Genomic DNA, 19,627 nt, shown 5'->3' with positions numbered 1-19,627 from the left:
AAACAGCTCCTGCACCATTCTCTGAAGCGTCTACCTCCACCTGAAAAGGAAGTGAGACATCAGGTTGCCGCAAAACCGGAGTAGAAGCGAACCTCCGCTTCAGCTCCTTAAAGGCCGAAACAGCCTCTGAAGACCAATTCAGCACATCAGCACCCTTCTTAGTTAAATCAGTCAGTGGTTTAGCAATACCAGAAAAATTAGCTATAAATTTACGATAAAAATTAGCAAAACCCAAAAACTTCTGGAGAGCCTTCAAAGAAGTGGGTTGAACCCAATCATAAATGGCCTGTACCTTGGCCGGGTCCATTTCAATAGTTGACGGAGACAAAATAAATCCCAAAAATGAAATCCTCTGTACACCAAACAGGCACTTCGATCCCTTAACATTCAAGGAATTCTCCCTCAAAATCCGGAACACAGTCCGAACCTGTTCCACATGAGAATCCCAATCCCTGGAAAAGATCAAAATATCATCCAGATAGATGATCAAAAACTTATCCACGAAGTCCCGGAAAATATTCATGAAGGATTGGAAGACAGAAGGGGCATTAGTGAGCCCAAAGGGCATCACCAGGTACTCAAAATGTCCCTCTGGAGTATTAAACGCCGTCTTCCATTCATCCCCATGCTTTATGCGAATAAGATTATACGCCCCCCTGAGGTCAAGCTTAGTAAACCAGCAAGCACCTTTAACTCTGGAGTATAAATCAGAAATCAGGGGTAACGGATACTGAAATTTAACCGTAATTTTGTTGAGGGAATGATAGTCAATACAAGGCCTTAATGAACCATCCTTCTTGGCCATGAAAAAAAACCCAGCACCTAGGGGCGAAGAGGATGGTCTAATATGACCCTTCTCCAGCGACTCCTTAATATAAGATCGCATAGCCTCGTGTTCGGGCACAGATAAATTGAAAAGTCGACCCTTGGGAAATTTACACCCAGGTCTCAACTCAATTGCACAGTCATAACTCCTATGAGGAGGCAAAGACACAGACTTGCTCTCACTAAATACATCATAAAAGTCAGCCAAATAGTCAGGAACATCATGCGACTGGGGAGAGGTGGAGAAATCAGGAGTGTCACCAAGAACACACGGACAACCCCAACTCACCACAGACACAGATTTCTAATCCAAAACCGGATTATGGATTTACAACCAGGGAAAACCCAGAACAATGGTATCATGTAAATTATGCAACACCAAAAATCTGCAATTTTCTTGGTGGTCTGGGGCGACCCGCATTATCACCTGGGTCCAAAACTGAGGTTTATTCTCGCCAAAGGAGTAGCATCAATACCCCTCAAAGGAATAGGCATCCACAGAGGTGTCATAGGAAAACCACAACGTTTAGCAAAATCCAAGTCCTTTAGATTCAAGGCCGCTCCTGAATCCACAAAAGCCTTCGCGGAAAATGTGGATAAGGAGCAGATCAGAGTAATTGGCAAAAGAAACTTAGGTTGTACACCACCCACAGCAAATGTGTGTGCAAAACTTATCTCTCATTTAGGGCAGACAGAAATAACATGAGAGGCTTCTCCACAGAAAAAACACAGCTTATAACGCCTTCTAAACTCCTGACGTTGCGCCCTAGACAAAACTCCATCACATTGCATAGGTTCAGACATTTGTTCAAAATGTGGCAGCGCCTCCCGTGTAGTCTTGGGTTCATGTAAACGCCGATCAACTTGAATGGCTAATGACATAGAATCGTCAAGACCAGAGGGAACAGGAAATCCCACCATAGTATCTTTTAAAGTCTCAGACAAACCCTTCCGAAAGAGAGCTGCCAATGCACTACATTCCATGCAGTAAGGACCGCCCACTTTCGGAATTTCTGACAGTATAACTCTGCAGGATCCTGACCCTGGTTCAATGCCAATAGGGCTCTCTCAGCTTGATCAATAGCATTAGGTTCATCATATAACAACCCCAAGGCTTGAAAAAATGCATCCACATTAGTCAAAACAGCATCTTCAAGTGTCACAGAAAACGCCCAACCCTGGGGATCGCCGCGCAGCAAGGAGATGACAATTTTAACCTGCTGCGCAGAGCTCCCTGATGAGTTAGGCTTCAAGGCAAGAAATAATTTACAATTATTCTTAAAATTCAAAAATTTAGACTGATCCCCAGAAAACACATCAGGAGCATGGATCCTTGGTTCAACAGCATGTGAATGAGTGAGATAGGCAGAATTTCCACGTACTTCAGCAGCGAGCTGCTCCACATGATCAGACAATTGCTTAATCTCCATCAAGGAGAAAAAGAAAAGAAAAAAAAACAGAATCCTCCTACGGCCCCAGAGAGAAAGAGGAGAAAATATACATATAAAAAAAAAAATTTTGACACTTTTTTTTTTTTTTTCAATTCTCTCCTGCTTTTGAGTACCCTAGAATCTGCGGTATGGCTGGTGACTCTGTTATGAATGAGTCACCGAGGAGGAAAAAACAAAAAGCAAGCTATGCCCAGAAAACCGAAGAGCTTGGTAACTAGCGGATTGCAGACCCTTGATCCTATCCACAACAACTAGCAGTAGCCGTGGAGCGTGCCTACGGTGGTCCTAGACGCCTCGTCACGGCCGGAGAACTAAATAAGCCTAAAGAAAGAAAGGGAAAATCTAAACTGACCCAGAGCAGACCCCAAAGCAATAGACAGCCCCGAACATGTATTGTCGGTGAAACAAGATGAAACCACAGACACAGGCAGAAAGATAGGCTGAGCAAGCGATGGGGCCCTCGCTAACTAGAAAGGACAGGAAAGAAAAGCTGCTGTCTGCAATCACGCAAAAAACCCTGCCAAAAAGAATGCCCAACATGTCTGATAGAAAAAGGCCATGAAGTCACTAGACTTCAAATCACTATATCAGCACTCAGGTATATTCTGAAGACAGAGAAAACGAGATCAACTGATCAGAGACAAAAATGGGGATTCAGCCCAGTCCCAGCCAGGGCTGGCTGAACACAAAAACTAAGTAAACCAGACAAAAACTCATATGAACAATAGCAGAGAAAACTTAGCTTTAGGAAGGCAGGAACCAAACTGGAAACCAGGAGCCACAGTCAGGAAAAATCACCAGCAAGAAACTAGGGAGTCGGCTGCCTTAGATCCAATCAGAAACTCCTGATTTCCAATCGCAGTCCTCATCCTCAGGTGGCCGGTCTCTGCCATTTAGATCAGCTTCATTACCTCCCTTCACCAACAGAGGGAGTCCAGATAGAGAACTCACTACTCTTCTGTCAGCACAGCCAGCTCCATAACCCTCACCAGAAGCCAGAGGCAAACCCGAAAATGAGCTCACAACACTGCTCCATGCTTGATCCTTGGCTCCAACAATGCCAGTTGGTGTTCAGAAGTGCCGTTGTCACAGAGAAAAACACACTAGCTCCTTTGTTAGTGGGGTTCAGTAACGTCAGCTGTTCCCCTGCTGTGTGGACGGCAATGTCTTTTGCTGCCTCCACATGCAAAAACCATCAGGCCTCTGCCTGCTCCATGCTTTATCCTGGGCTCCAACAACGCCAGTTGGTGTTCAGAAGTGCCGTCTTCACAGAGAAAAACATCCTAGCTCCTGTGTTAGTGGAGTTCAGTAACGTCAGCTGTTCCCCTGCTGTGTGGATGGCAATGTCTCCTGCTGCCTCCACATGCAAAAACCATCAGGCCTCTGCCTGCTCCATGCTTGATCCTGGGCTCCAACAACATCAGTTGGTGTTCAGAAGTGCCGTCTTCACAGAGAAAAACACACTAGCTCCTGTGTTAGGGGGGTTCAGTAACGTCAGCTGTTCCCCTGCTGTGTGGACAACAAAGTCTCCTGCTGCCTCCAAAAGCACACTACATCTTATATTCTACTTGCTCTAAGTTGGCCAAGTTTGCCAAGTAGGCAAACCCGAAAATGAGCTCACAACACTGCTCCATGCTTGATCCTTGGCTCCAACAATGCCAGTTGGTGTTCAGAAGTGTCGTCTTCACAGAGAAAAACACACTAGCTCCTGTGTTGGTGGGGTTCAGTAATGTCAGCTGTTCCCCTGCTGTGTGGACGGCAATGTCTCCTGCTGCCTCCACATTCAAAAACCATCTGGTCTCTGCCTGCTCCATGCTTGATCCTGGGCTCCAACAATGCTAGTTGGTGTTCAGAAGTGCCATCTTCACAGGGTAAAACACACTAGCTCCTGTGTTAGTGGGGTTCAGTAATGTCAGCTGTTCCCCTGCTGTGTGGACGGCAATGTCTCCTGCTGCCTCCACATACAAAAAACATCAGGCCTCAGCCTGCTCCATGCTTGATCCTGGGCTCCAATAACGCCAGTTGGTGTTCAGAAGTGCCGTCTTCACAGAGAAAAACACACTAGCTCCTGTGTTAGGGGGGTTCAGTAACGTCAGCTGTTCCCCTGCTGTGTGGACAACAAAGTCTCCTGCTGCCTCCAAAAGCACACTACATCTTATTTTCTACTTGCTTCAAGTTGGCCTCAGCCTGCTCCTTGATTGATCCTGGGCTTCAACACAGCCAGTTGTTGCTCGGAAGTGTCATCTGCACAGAGAAAAACACATACTCCAGTGTTAGTGGGGTTCAGTAATGCCAGCTGCTCCCCTGCTGTGTGGACAACAAAGTCTCCTGCTGCCTCCAAGATCACACTACATCTTATTTACTACTCGCTCCACGTAGGCCTCAGCCAGATGCATGTTTGACCCTGGGCTCCAACATCACCAGTTGCTGCTCAGAAGTGTCTTTGGCACGGGTACTCCCTCCTGCCCAGCCTGGTTCCAGCACGCCTACTGTTTCCGGGGATTGTCAACGTCACTTTGCCACCAATACGTTGTCCTGTCGTGTTGCGGTCGGGTTAGCCAAGTCTATGGCAGTCTATGCAGTTTCGGTGCTTCCTATGTGGGCTGCGGGTTCTGGTACTAAAGGCTGGTTCCTTAGTGCCAATAGGACAAGCATCCCCTGTTGGACTGTGGGTTTCGGTTACTGCGTCCTGCTCGCGGCCTTGCAACTTTGTTTATTATGGGTACCTTGTGTTACCCATCCGGGTTCCAGCACCGTCAGCTGTTTCTCGGCAGTGCCTTTGGCCTAGGTGCCTCCTTCTCGGTATCCAAGTTCCAGCAACGTCAGCTGGTTCTTGGTAGTGCTTTGTAGCACAGGTACCTCCTGCTTATTAACCATGTTCCAGCAACGTCAGCTGGTCCACGGTTGTGCCATTGGCTCTTGTTCCTTCTGCTGCCCCTCCGGGTTCCAGCACCGTCAGCTGGTCCTCGCTAGTTTCATTTGCTCTTGCAGCTTCTGCTACCCATCCGGGTTCCAGCACCATCAGCTGGTTCTTGGCAGTGCCTTTGGCCTAGGTGCCTCCTTCTCGGTATCCGAGTTCCAGCAACGTCAGCTGGTCCTTGGTAGGGCTTTGTAGCACAGGTACCTCCTGCTTATTAACCGTGTTCCAGCACCATCAGCTGGTCCACAGTTGTGTCATTGGCTTTTGTTCCTTCTGCTACCCCTCCGGGTTCCAGTACCATCAGCTGGTCCTCGGTAGTGCCATTGGCTCTTGTTCCTTCTGCTACCCATCCGGGTTCCAGTACCATCAGCTGGTTCTCCGCAGTTCCTCAGCCTTCTTGTACCTTCTGCTACATTTCCAAGTTCAAGCTTTTGGAAATGGTTTTTGGTTCTCACTCTGGATCTCCCTGACGATGACCCTGAAGACGATGACCCTGAAGACCACACCAAAGAAGACCAAAAAGATGACCCTGAAGAAGATGACCAAGAGGACAAAGAACATGAAGACAATCACCAAGATGCAGAACAACAAGAGACAGAAGACGAAGAAGCAGAAGAACAAAAAGCAGAAGAACCAAAAGCAGAAGAACATTAAGCATAAGACTAAAAATCAGAGCAAAAAATATTATCTAAATTATAAGCAGAAGAAGAATAAGCAGTGTATGAGGGTGTGTCCGTTCCTCCTCGTGGTGCCCCTGGAAAATATAAAAAGGGAGAAGCCACCGCTGCCGATAGTCAGAACGCATAACATGAAGTGCAATGCACATATTGACATCTAACTGTAATCAAAATGAGACATTTGGCAAAATATTGATCAATACATTGAGCCACCCCGCCGCGCCAAGGCAATCTCATGTGGGGGGTCCTACTCTACATTTTTTATTACTCACTGTGCCATTACAGCCTCCTGAATATTTTAAAAGCAAGACCATATCTATTACAAATGTACCTGAAACATGTCTGAATCGCTCCCGTGCAGCCAGATGAAACAAGTGCAGATAAAGGCCAACCAGGTCTGAACACAGACATCTCAGGTTAAACCTCCACACACTGCCCAACCAGCAAACACAGATGAAGGGCGATGCAGGCTCAGACACAGATGTACAAATTATAAAGCCTGGGGCAGGGCGGGGCTGCTGTGTGTGTGCACAGCAGCCTAGATCCATCACAATGAATACAGCCAAAATGGCGAACATAACCCAGCGTGCACGGCAACAGTGGTGGTCAGCCACAATGCAGTGTGCAAATATAAAAAGAGAGAAGCCAGTCTTAGCCTGGATCACCCTTCATCTGTGTTTGCTGGTTGGGCAGTGTGTGGAGGTTTAACCTGAGATGTCTGTGTTCAGACCTGGTTGGCCTTTATCTGCACTTGTTTCATCTGGCTGCACGGGAGCGATTCAGACATGTTTCAGGTACATTTGTAATAGATATGGTCTTGCTTTTAAAATATTCAGGAGGCCGTAATGGCACAGTGAGTAATAAAAAAAAAAATGTAGAGTAGGACCCCCCACATGAGATTGCCTTGGCGCGGCGGGGTGGCTCAATGTATTGATCAATATTTTGCCAAATGTCTCATTTTGATTACAGTTAGATGTCAATATGTGCATTGCACTTCATGTTATGTGTTCTGACCATCGGCAGCCCTGGCTTCTCTCTTTTTATATTTGCATATTGCGTCGTGGCTGACCACCACTGTTGCCGTGCGCGCTGGGTTATGTTCGCCATTTTTGCTGTATTCATAGTGATGGATCTAGGCTGCTGTGCACACACACAGCAGCCCTGCCCCAGGCTTTATAATTTGTACATCTGTGTCTGAGCCTGCGTCGCCCTTCATCTGTGTTTGCTGGTTGGGCAGTGTGTGGAGGTTTAACCTGAGATGTCTGTGATCAGACCTGGTTGGCCTTTATCTGCACTTGTTTCATCTGGCTGCACGAGAGCGATTCAGACATGTTTCAGGTACATTTGTAATAGATATGGTCTTGCTTTTGAAATATTCAGGAGGCCGTAATGGCACAGTGAATAAGAAAAAATGTAGAGTAGGACCCCCCACATGAGATTGCCTTGGCGCGGCAGGGTGGCTGAATGTATTGATCAATATTTTGCCAAATGTCTCATTTTGATTACAGTTAGATGTCAATATGTGCATTGCACTTCATGTTATGCATTCTGACCATCGGCAGCGCTGGCTTCTCTCTTTTTATATTTGCCCCTGGAAAATGGCTGCTGCTGCAGGCCAAACGGAATGCGGACAAATCCTGTTGTAAATCTTTTGTGACAGGCTGAATGGAAGATGTAATCTTCAAACTTTTATATATAGATAACAACTACAGGAATGCCTGTCACAAATAAGAATATGATGAACAAGAAGAATAGGAAGAAGATGAAGAAGTAGAATATGAAGAAGAATAATCGTTGAATAAGAAGAATATGAATAATGTACAAAAAAAGAATAAGAGGAAGAGGGTGAAGAAGAAGAAAATGATGAATAAGGTGAAGAAGAAGTTGATGAAAAAGATGCTGCTGCTGCTGCTGAGGATCATGAAGGAGAAACTGTGGGAGAAGAAAAAAAGAAGGTGAAGCGCATGGAAGTAGTCAAACATACATATCTGACAAAATATAAAAGAGGTTAACATAGTCAATATCTTTGTAACTCCGAACGTCTTTAAAAAAAAAATTTAATTCCTGCTATTCCATTTGATTGGAGTAAACCTCTATGGCTTTAATGTCTCCTCCACCTCCCCCAATACATTCTACATTATTATTAGTTGTTTTTCTTCATGTAGAATTAACCTACAAGGAAAGAAAGTTTTTTTTTTAATTCTGATATTTCTGTTCCATTGACTTGAATGGGACTTCCGGGATCGGAATCGGCGATACCCGATACTTTTTTGATGTCGGCCGATCCAATCCGATCCGATATTTTTCAATATCGGGTGGTATCGCTCAACACTAGTGTGAATATGTCCTTATTTGCGGTCCTTAAAAAACAAACTGCATAAGGACATAAAAAACGGATGTGTGATGAAGGTCTTGCACATGAGATTCTCAGTTCAGATAAAATTGTTGTGTTGGCTAGGCGTTGGTCTAATGCGTACGGGCGTTTTTAAAGTTTATAGCAGGGTACAGGGGTAACATCATAAAATGGAAGTAGATGTATACGTTCCAATTTGGCTTAATGAAGTTGTACCTTATCTTTCAGTAAATGTGCTTAGAACGGTGTAGGAGATAACTGATTTTCCAGATCTAATAATGAAAATAAATTGAAATCTACACAGTATTCTGCTCAGAAAAGCAAATGTTTTAGACGTTCATTAAAAGTTTATTGACTGCAATTAATTATACTATTAACTGAAACACAAATTAGAAGATGTGCAAAGCACTGTATTAATGCGAGGTGATTTATACCAGTTTTGTAGAACAAACTCATTCATCAAACTTACTAAAAAAGTGACATAGCATGTACTGTAGAGTGATCAACCTCCTAAATTATGTCTATACCATACTGTACTGCTAAGACCTGTATGAGCTCAAGGCTCAGATGTGAAGTTTGAGGTTTAAACTTTCAATTACTACAGTCTATTTATCAGACTTGAGAGAAACCCACAAGTCATTGTATATGCCTTAACATTTTCAACTTCAGCCCTCCATTACCCCACCATGTCATGAATAAGGATAGCCATCATAATAAAAATGTTAGTATGGATTAATGGTTACTGTAGGTTTTTTTCAATGAGAAAATCTTAAAACAGTGGAGACTAAATAGTAAATCACAATCTACTGTTAGACCCAAGAGTGAGGACAAGAAGATTTCTAGATTATATCTTTCAGCTGATTGTCATCACCCTAGTGCAGACCTGGGAACTGACGTAATTTCATTGCATCAGATGTGTACTGCGGAAGAGAAGCAGAGGGCCGGGGAATGGGACCGAGGTGAGTATGTGTTTGTTTTTTTTTCCATGTGTATGGGATGTTTGGGTGGGCATGGGGAGGCTTTGAGGGTGACATGCTGCACATGGTGCTGCATATGGGGGTGACATGCTGCACATGGAGAGGCAATGGGGGTGACATGCTGCACATGGGTAGGCTATGGGGTTGACATGCTGCACATGGAGATGCTATGGGGGGTAACATGCTGCACATGGGGAGGTTATGGGGGGTGACATACTGCACATGGGGAGGCAATGGGGGTCTAATGCAGTGTATACAGGGAGGCTGTGTGGGGCTCATGCAGTGTGTATAGGGAGGCTGTGTAGGGCTAATCTGGTGTATATAGGGAGGCTGTGTGGAGTCCATGCAGTGTATATAGCGAGGCTGTGTGGAGCTCATGCAGTGTATATAGGGAGGCTGTGTAGGGCTAATACATTGTATATAGGGAGGCTGTGTGGGGTCCATGCAGTGTATATAGCTAGGCTGTGTGGGGCTCATGCAGTGTATATAGGGAGGCTGTGTGAGGATCATGCAGTGTATATAGGGTGGCTGCGTGGAGCTCATGCAGTGTATCATAGGGAGGCTGTGTGGGGTTTATGCAGTGTATAAAGAGAGGCTATGTGGGGCTCATGCTGCATATGGGGGAGGCTGGTGTGGGGCTCATGCCGCATATGGGGGGAGTCTGGTATGGGGCTCATGCCGCATATGGGGGAGGCTGTGTGGGTTTCATGCCGCATATGGAGGAGGAAGGTGTGGGGCTCATGCCGTATATGGGGGAGGAAGGTGTGGGGGTCATGCCGCATATAGGGGAGTAAGGTGTGGGGCTCATGCTTCATATGGGGGAGAAAGGTGTGGGGCTCATGCCGCATATGGGGGAGAAAGGTGCAGGGCTCATGCCATATATGGGAGAGGAAGATGTGGGGCTCATGCCGCATATGGGGGAGGAAGATGTGGGGCTCATGCCACATATGGGGGAGGCTGTGTGAGGCTCATGCCGCATATGGGGGAGGCTGTGTGAGGCTCATGCCGCATATGGGGGAGGCTGTGTGGGGCTCATGTCGCATATGGGGGAGGCTGTGTGGGGCTCATGTCGCATATGGGGGAGGCTGTGTGGGGCTCTTACAGTATACACAGAAGGGGCTGTACTTGGGTTCAAATGCTCAATAGTAAGTGATACAATTAATATTAATATAATTCAAAATAAAATAATTATAATATATTGATATTAATATTGAATAGAATTAATTTCGTCCTATTGGTTCAGACCTCCACACCAGTCATGGTCCCTCATGTGGCCCCTTGGGAAAATTAATTGCCCACCTCTGCCCTAGTGAATGCATTTTGATTAATCTAAATTTTTTTATATAATGCTGTGATAGAGTCACTGGTGGTGAAGTGATGGAGGGGAGATTTGTGTCACTGCGCATGATGGCGTCAGTGATGTAAAACCAGAATCGTTTCCTCCAGCACACTATGAGTTGGGTCATTTTATTTAAAGTAATATTATGGGCTGGTTTTAGAGGATCTCCATACAGTAAGAGGAGGGGGTCGAAGTATCTCCTCTGCAGTGTCCTTACAGGGCCTGTGTGATGTCAGGATCATGTGATCAGTCACATGATGGAGAGTCACATGGTCTGGCTTTAAATAGCTGAGCTCCAGGGTTAGACTGGGCTGTTGGGGTACTGGAGAGGAAGACTCCAGGAGAGTGTTTGTGCACATAGTGTTTGTGTATATGTAAGGACATTGTTAACCCTGAGTGGGCTGACCCCCACTAGTGCAAGGATTGCACGAAGTGCTACCGTTTTGTTTTGCTGTTTTGCCCCAAAGGGCCATATTAATTTTTGTGCTTAAGACCTTTGTTTATGCTGTACTAATAAGCCAAGTGCATCCTTAAAGGCGCAGTATGCCATTGACTACCTCCGTATGCAGCCGAGAGAGCCGATCTACCACAGTGCCCATGCCATTAGTTGGTAAGGCTCCTAAACTACTAGTATATTCTTAGTCACGGGTCAAAGAGGAGGAACAGGTTATATGTACTATAGTCAAAAGCAAATTTAGAGGGTCAAAACATTTCTAGTTCACAGATTATTTTAGTTCAAATCTACTTAGGGTCACAGACCAGGTCTGATAAAGTACACACAAGGTCAAAATTGTTGGTACCCCAGAAAAACCCACAATGGTGACAGAAATAATTTGAATCTGACAAAAGTAATACATTATTATTATTATTATTATTATTATTATTATTAGTATTATTTTTATTTATTTATATAGCACCATTATTTCCATGGTGCTGTACATGAGAACGGGGGTTGCATACAAAGTTATAGATATCATTACATACAAAGTTATAGACATTGTTAATAGTAAACAAATTTACAATGACAGACTGGTACAGAGGGGAGTGGACCCTGTCCTTGCGGACTTACATTCTATGGGATAGTGGGGAAGAGAAAGAAGGTCGGGGGTGTAGCAGCTCTGGAGGCTTTGAGGCGGCAGCTCAGGCGGTGGTGAGGCGGCAGAATGCTTATTGCAGGCTGTAAGCTTTTCTGAAAAGTTGGGTTTTCAGATTCCATTTGAAGGATCCGAGGGTGGTGGATATAAATCTATGAAAATGGCAAATGAAAGTCAGACATTGCTTTTCAACCATGCTTCCACAGAATTTAAAAAAACTCATGAAATAGGCCTGGACAGAAATGATGATATCCTTAACTTAATATTTTGTTGCACAACCTTTTGAGGCAATCACTGCAATCAAACAATTCCTATAACTGTCAATGAGACTTCTACACCTCTCCATAGGTATTTTGGCCCACTCCTCAAGAGCAAACTGCTCCAGTTGTCTCGTGTTTGAAGGTTGCCTTTTCCTGACGGCATGTTTCAGCTCTTTCCATAGATGCTCAATAGGATTTAGGTCAGGGCTCAAAGAAGGCCATTTCAAAATATTCCAATGTTTTCCTCTCAGCCATCCTTGGGTGTTTTTAACTGCGTGTTTTGGGTCATTAACCTGTTGCAAGAGCCATGACCTGTGAGACCCATGACTGGCAACTGAGACCAAGCTTTCTGGCACCCGGGAGCGCATTTCTCTCTAGAATCTCTTGATAGTCTTGAGATTTTATTGTACCCTGCCCAGATTCTAGACACCCTGTGCCAGATACAGCAAAGCAGCCCCAGAACATAACAGAGCCTCCTCCATGTTTCACAATAGGGACAGTGTTCTTTTCTTGATATGCTTAATTTTCCGCCTGTGAACATAGAGCTGATGTGCCTTGCCTAAAAGTTCGATTTTTGTCTCATCTGTCCATACATTCTCCCAGAAACTTTGTGGCTTGTCAACATGTAGTTAGGCAAATTTCAGTCTCGCTTTTTTATGATTTTTTTTTCAACAATGGTGATCTCCTTGGTCGTCTCCCATGAAATCCACTTTGGCTCATACAAGGAGGGAGGGTCCAATCTGACATTGATGTTCCTTGAGCTTGGAGTTAACCTTTAATCTGTTTAGAAATTTTTCTGGGCTCTTTTGTTACCATACGTATTATCCATCTCTTTGATTTGTCTCAATCTTTCTCCTGCAGCCACGTCCAGGGAGGCTGGTTATAGTCCCATGGAGCTTAAATTTCTGAATAATATGTGCAACTGTAGTCACAGGAACATCAAGCTGCTTTGAGATGGTCTTATAACTTTTACCTTTAACATGTTTGTCTATAATTTTCTTTCTAATCTTCTGAGACAACTCTTTCCATCGCTTCATCTGGTTCATGTTGAGTGTGATACACACCATGTCACCAAACAGCAAACACCAAACAGCACATTGAGTATCTGTAGCCCTCTATACAGGCCTACTCACTGATTCCAAGATTGTAGACACCTGTGATGCTAATTAATGGACACACATTGATTTAACATGTCCCTTTTGTCACATTATTTTCAGGGGTACCATCATTTCTGTCCAGGCCTATTTCTTGAATTTTATTTTTTAAAACATTCTGTGGAAGCATGGTTGAAAAGCAATGTCTGACTTTCATGTTTGTTTTCATAGATTTTTGATTTACTATTACTTTTGTCAGACTCAAGTTATTTCTGTCATCATTGTGGGCTTTTCTTTCTTTAATCGAGTGGTACCAACAATTTTAACCACGTGTGTACAGTTTGAAAAAAAGGAGAATACAACATGTGATCCAGTAGAGAGGTACAGTATATGTCAGTAAGAGAACTATAATGAGAACTATAATTTTCACAATTTGTTTTTTTCATAACACAAAGGTCAATTGGTTGCTATAGTAAAGCAGTATAAATAATTTAGCCAGCACTACAAACCCCTTACTATATTCAGTGGGTATGGAAAGTATTCAGACCACTTTAAATTTTTCACTCTTTGTTTCATTGCAGCCATTTGGTAAAGTCAAAAAAGTTCATTTTTTCTCATTAATGCACACTCTGCGCCCCATTTGACTGAAAAAAATCAAATGTAGAAATTTTTGCAAGATTATTTAAACAGAAATATCACATGATCATAAGTATTCAGGCTCTTTCCTCAGTATTGAGTAGAAGCACCCTTTTGAGCTAGTACAGCCATGAGTCTTCTTGGGAATGATGCAACAAGTTTTTCACTCCTGGATTTGGGGATCCTCTGCAATTCTTCCTTGCAGATCCTCTCCAGTTCCGTCAGGTTGGATGGTGAACATTGGTGGATAGCCATTTTCAGGTCTCTCCAGAGATGCTCAATTGGGTTTAGGTCAGCTCTCTGGCTGGGCCAGTCAAGAATGGTCACAGAATTGTTCTGAAGACACTCCTTTGTTATTTTAGCTGTGTGCTTAGGGTCATTGTCTTGTTGGAAGGTGAAACTTCAGCCAAGCCTAAGGTCCAGAGCACTGTGGAAGAAGTTTTCATCCAGGATATCTCTGTACTTGGCCGCATTCATGTTTCCTTCAATGGCAACTAGTTGTCCTGTCCCTGTTCACTGTTGGGATTGTTTTAGGCAGGTAGTGAGCAGTGCCTGGTTTTCTCCACACATACCACTTAGAATTATCACCAAAAAGTTCTAGCTTCATCTCATCAGGTCATATATAATCTTATTTCTCATAGTCTGGGAGTCCTTCATGTGTTTTTTTAGCAAACTCTTTGCATGCTTTCATATGTCTGGCACTGAGGAGAGGCTTCCGTCTGGCTACTCTGCCATAAATGTTAGGAGCGGTGGAACGCACTAAATAAAAATAATAATAAAGTGCGTTTGCTGCTCAGGGTCCACCGTGCAGTAGGTGGTATAACTGCTGCTAAGTGGTGGCAGACAAGCATTATGGCGGTATGATGCACACGGGTTCAACTTCAGCCGGAGTGCGCAGAGCGGCCTCTGTTCACACACAGAGGTGCCGCAACAAAAAACATACAAAACGCTGAACCTGTTAGTGACACAGGTTTCAGGTAGATGCACACACAGTATCTGATCACAGGAGCAGGACCCAAGACAGAGGAGCTGCGTCCCTCTAGACCTACCGTGTGTGCGGCGTCGCTTCTGCAGACGCCAAGGAGGGCTGCAACTGCAGCATGGCGTAGGATACTGCCGCTCGACGACAGAGCCAGAAAGCAAGTGCGATGTCGGACGCTAGCGTAGCGGTGCGGTGAGCACAGTGGCTTAGGCTGGTTTCACATTTGCATTTTTTTGCGCAGGAAAAAAACGCATACGTGCGCATGCGTTTTTTCCCCTATATTTAACATGGGTGCGCATACCTGCGCGCTGGCATGCGCACGTATGCGATTTTCATGCGCTGCGTTTTTTTGGGGTGTGCGTTGGTATTTTACAGACGCAGCATGTTGCATTTTTTGGCCCTGCAAAAAAGCGCATGCGCACGTATGCGCACGTTTTGCGCTAAAAATGGCCATTATAGCCTATGGGTGCGCATATGTGCGCATTGGCATGCTTATGTATGCGTTTTTATGCACATGCGTTTTTTTTTTTAACCATGGAATTTAGGGGTTTGGGTTAGAATTAGGGTTAGTTAAAGGGGTTTAGGGTTAGGGTTAGGGTCAGGGTCAGGGTTAGGGTTGGGGTTAGGGTCAGGATTAGGGTTAAGTATGGTTTGGTGAAGGGTTAGGGTCAGGGTTAGGGTTAGGGTTAGGTTTAGGGTCAGGGTTAGGGTTAAGTATGGTTTGGTTAAGGGTTAGGGTCAGGGTTAGGGTCAGGGTTAGGGTTAGGGTTAGGGTTAGTTAGGGTTTAGGGTTTGGGTTAGGGTTAAGTATGGTTTGGTTAAGGGTTAGGGTCAGGGTTAGGGTTAGGGTTAGGGTTAGTTAGGGTTAGGGTTAGGGTTAGGGTTAGGGTCAGGGTTAGGGTTAGGGTTAGTTAGGGTTAGGGTTAGGGTTAGGGTCAGGGTTAGGGTTAGGGTTAGGGTCAGGGTTAGGGTTAGGGTTAGGGTTAGTTAGGGTTAGGGTTAGGGTCAGGGTTAGGGTTAGGGTTAGTTAGGGTTTAGGGTTTGGGTTAGGGTTAAGTATGGTTTGGTTAAGGGTTAGGGTCAGGGTTAGGGTTAGGGTTAGGGTCAGGGTTAGGGTTAGTAAAGTCATGGTTTGGGTTAGTGTGAGGGGCCACCTAATGTTGGAAAAAAATGCAAACGCGGTAAAAACGCACTAAAAACGCATACAAACGCATAAAAACGCTGCGTTTTTTTCATGCATGCTCATAAAAATGCTTGAAAAAAACGCAGCAGTTGTATGCTTTTGTATGCGTTTTTTTAATGCGTTTTTTTGCGGGAAAAACGCGCTGCAAAAAAAAGCAAGTGTGAAACTAGCCTTAAGGCTTGCCACTCACTGGCGCTGACTGCTAAACTAATTCCCTATCCACATGCATATTATCAAAGGGAAGGGGTTTCAAATGAGTCAGTCACCAGAATCATGCATCCGTCACCATTCACAAATAGCAAATATAGTCTATACTAGCGCATGGCGGAATGGCCATGCGCGCTTTTTATAGTAGCCAGGACCTTCCGGAAGCTTCCAGATCTCCGAGATGGACCAATGAGATCTGGAGCAGGACCTGGGCACCTGACTCCCGAACTCCAATGGGAGATTGTCTCATGAGTAGAGTTAAGCGACTTTTGGTTTTTTAGGGTCGCGTTTCGTTTCGTGAAACCCGACTTTTCCAAAAGTCGGGTCGAGCAAGATCGTCCGATTATAGGGAAAAGTCGGGGTCGTCCCGAAACACGAAACCCAATGTAAGTCAATGGGGAATAAAAGTCGGCAGTGAGAGGAGGACAGGAAACACACCTACAGTGCCCATTTGAATGCCAAAAGCATCAATTCTTCTTACTTAAGCTTGTCAACCTTAATTAACTTCATAATACAAGTTACGCACTGAAAAATGGGGGTTATTTGGCTAAAGTTGTGGGGGGGAGGGCTGGCTGCAGGTTTTCATATGCCCTGGGCGAAAGAGCGCCCCTTTAACACATACCACAACTCATCATGCTCCGATACGGCAGAGAAATAGCGGTATAGTACAATGAAAAATACCTCACTTTTTACATCTCATGAAGAGGCCCATCTATTTCTCCATACAGAATCATTGGTCCCATATAATGTTTGAAACAGTATATGATGAGCTCCACATAATGCTACAGTATATGTTGGTCCCCATGGATGAAGCTCCACTGTCTTATGGGCCCAAATAATGCTCCAAACATAATGGGCCCCATTTCTAATGCTCTAGTGTATAATGGGCCCTGTAAATGCAGCTCCAGTGTCTGATGTCCACCTTTGGAATGTTCCAGTGTATGGTGGGCCCCATCTATCATTCTCCAGAGTATAGTGCTCCCCAAAAATTGCTGTCCCAACATTGAAAACAATCAAATAAGTCTCCTCGCTAGGGAATCCCTGTACTTGTCTGGACTCCTTGTCGTCCCCATCTTCCATCTCACTGCACAGTATTTCAACTTTGCAAGTGCTGTGATCCTGAGCAAGCAGGGGGGGCCCACTCGTTGGCGATGGCACTGGCACAGGGCCCCTGATAGTACGATGGTGTGTCTGATGGCGGGTGGGCCGAACCTGCACTTTCATCTGCAGCTTCCTCTTTGTCACCGTGTAAGATGGAACTGTATATGGGAAGGGTAACCTGAGTTTCATCAGGGTCAGATTCAGGTCGTGTAGCGTGCGAGGGGAATGTAGTGGTCTGGGTCAATGTACCAGCAGATTCATCGAGCAGTGGCTGGGCATCAGTGCACTCGTGTCGCCCCCAGGAGTTCGGTCGCCACAGTGGCATTACCTTCTTCCTAGGGAGTGTGATGTCATGCTTGGGAGCAACAAAGGATCTCTCTAGCAGGTTAACTGATTGGGCGGCGTTATTCCCACGAGTCATGACCCTCCAAACAGCGTTCATGAAGGCAAAGTGTTTGTTTTACGTGGGCAGTATGGTTGCAAAGCTGAACCTTAAAGGAATGTCCAGAAGGGCACCACCAGGAGTGGAGCCTACGGTTAAATTCGACTCCACCTGGGAAACCTCAACCATGCCAGCTACAGAACAGATGCACACATTGCAAGCTTAATTCCGTTAACGAACGAGACTCCGTCATGCCCCGCGGTCCGAGTCCGGCTTACTAGAGGGACACGTGAGGCTCTGGCACATGAGATTGGCCAATAACTGGTGTGTCATGCCCTTACATGTACGTGGCTGCATGTGCGCTACACTGAAAAGGCCAGCGTTTGTCGCTTACAGGTACAGATAACCCGCTGAACAACGTTAGTGATGGGGATCACTGATTACAATTATTACCCGCGAACAATGATTTCCCAGTAAGTGCAGGTCAACCACAGTTCCGGAATTAGGCCTAACTGTCATTCCTGAAAAAATGAAAAACTTACGTGTGCAAACCACAGGTGCTGTAGCTTGTTTAACAGCTCGCCAGCCGATCTCACGCCCAGTATGGATTACACGTGATTGCACAAAGGTGAGAAAGGGTACCGTATCCCCAGATAACATGTATGGATAACGTACACATTCAAAATATATGTCTCAGGAGGCAGGCTCAGACGGTGTCAGGCCCAGTATGGATTGCACGTGATTGCACAAAGGTTAGAAAGGGTACCATTTCCCCAGATAACATGTATGGATAGCATACACATTCAAAATATATGTCTCAGGAGGCAGGCTCAGGCGGTGTCAGGCCCAGTATGGATTGCACGTGATTGCACAAAGGTTAGAAAGGGTACCGTATCCCCAGATAACATGTATGGATAGCGTACACATTCAAAATATATGTCTCAGGAGGCAGGCTCAGACGGTGTTAGGCCCAGTATGGATTGCACATGATTGCACAAAGGTTAGAAAGGGTACCGTATCCCCAGATAACATGTATGGATAGCGTACACATTCAAAATATATGTCTCAGGAGGCAGGCTCAGACGGTGTTAGGCCCAGTATGGATTGCACGTGATTGCACAAAGGTTAGAAAGGGTACCGTTTCCCCAGATAACATGTATGGATAACGTACACATTCAAAATATATGTCTCAGGAGGCAGGCTCAGACGGTGTCAGGCCCAGTATGGATTGCACGTGATTGCACAAAGGTTAGAAAGGGTACCGTTTCCCCAGATAACATGTATGGATAGCGTACACATTCAAAATATATGTCTCAGGAGGCAGGCTCAGGCGGTGTCAGGCCCAGTATGGATTGCACGTGATTGCACAAAGGTTAGAAAGGGTACCGTATCCCCAGATAACATGTATGGATAGCGTACACATTCAAAATATATGTCTCAGGAGGCAGGCTCAGACGGTGTTAGGCCCAGTATGGATTGCACATGATTGCACAAAGGTTAGAAAGGGTACCGTATCCCCAGATAACATGTATGGATAGCGTACACATTCAAAATATATGTCTCAGGAGGCAGGCTCAGATGGTGTTAGGCCCAGTATGGATTGCACGTGATTGCACAAAGGTTAGAAAGGGTACCGTATCCCCAGATAACATGTATGGATAGCGTACACATTCAAAATATATGTCTCAGGAGGCAGGCTCAGACGGTGTCAGGCCCAGTATGGATTGCACGTGATTGCACAGAGGTTAGAAAGGGTACCGTTTCCCCAGATAACATGTATGGATAGCGTACACATTCAAAATATATCTCAGGAGGCAGGCTCAGACGGTGTTAGGCCCAGTATGGATTGCACGTGATTGCACAAAGGTTAGAAAGGGTACCGTATCCCCAGATAACATGTATGGATAGCGTACACATTCAAAATATATGTCTCAGGAGGCAGGCTCAGACGGTGTTAGGCCCAGTATGGATTGCACGTGATTGCACAAAGGTTAGAAAGGGTACCGTATCCCCAGATAACATGTATGGATAGCGTACACATTCAAAATATATGTCTCAGGAGGCAGGCTCAGACGGTGTCAGGCACAGTATGGATTTGACGGCCCAGATTACACAGCGGAGGAGCAGGGAGAGGTAAAGATTGCAA

This window comes from Dendrobates tinctorius, unplaced genomic scaffold (assembly GCF_039654945.1).
Source record: "Dendrobates tinctorius isolate UK_male_01 unplaced genomic scaffold, ASM3965494v1 ptg000370l, whole genome shotgun sequence".
In the NCBI taxonomy this organism is placed as follows: domain Eukaryota; kingdom Metazoa; phylum Chordata; class Amphibia; order Anura; family Dendrobatidae; genus Dendrobates; species Dendrobates tinctorius.
Note: the sequence above shows the minus strand (reverse complement) of the source record.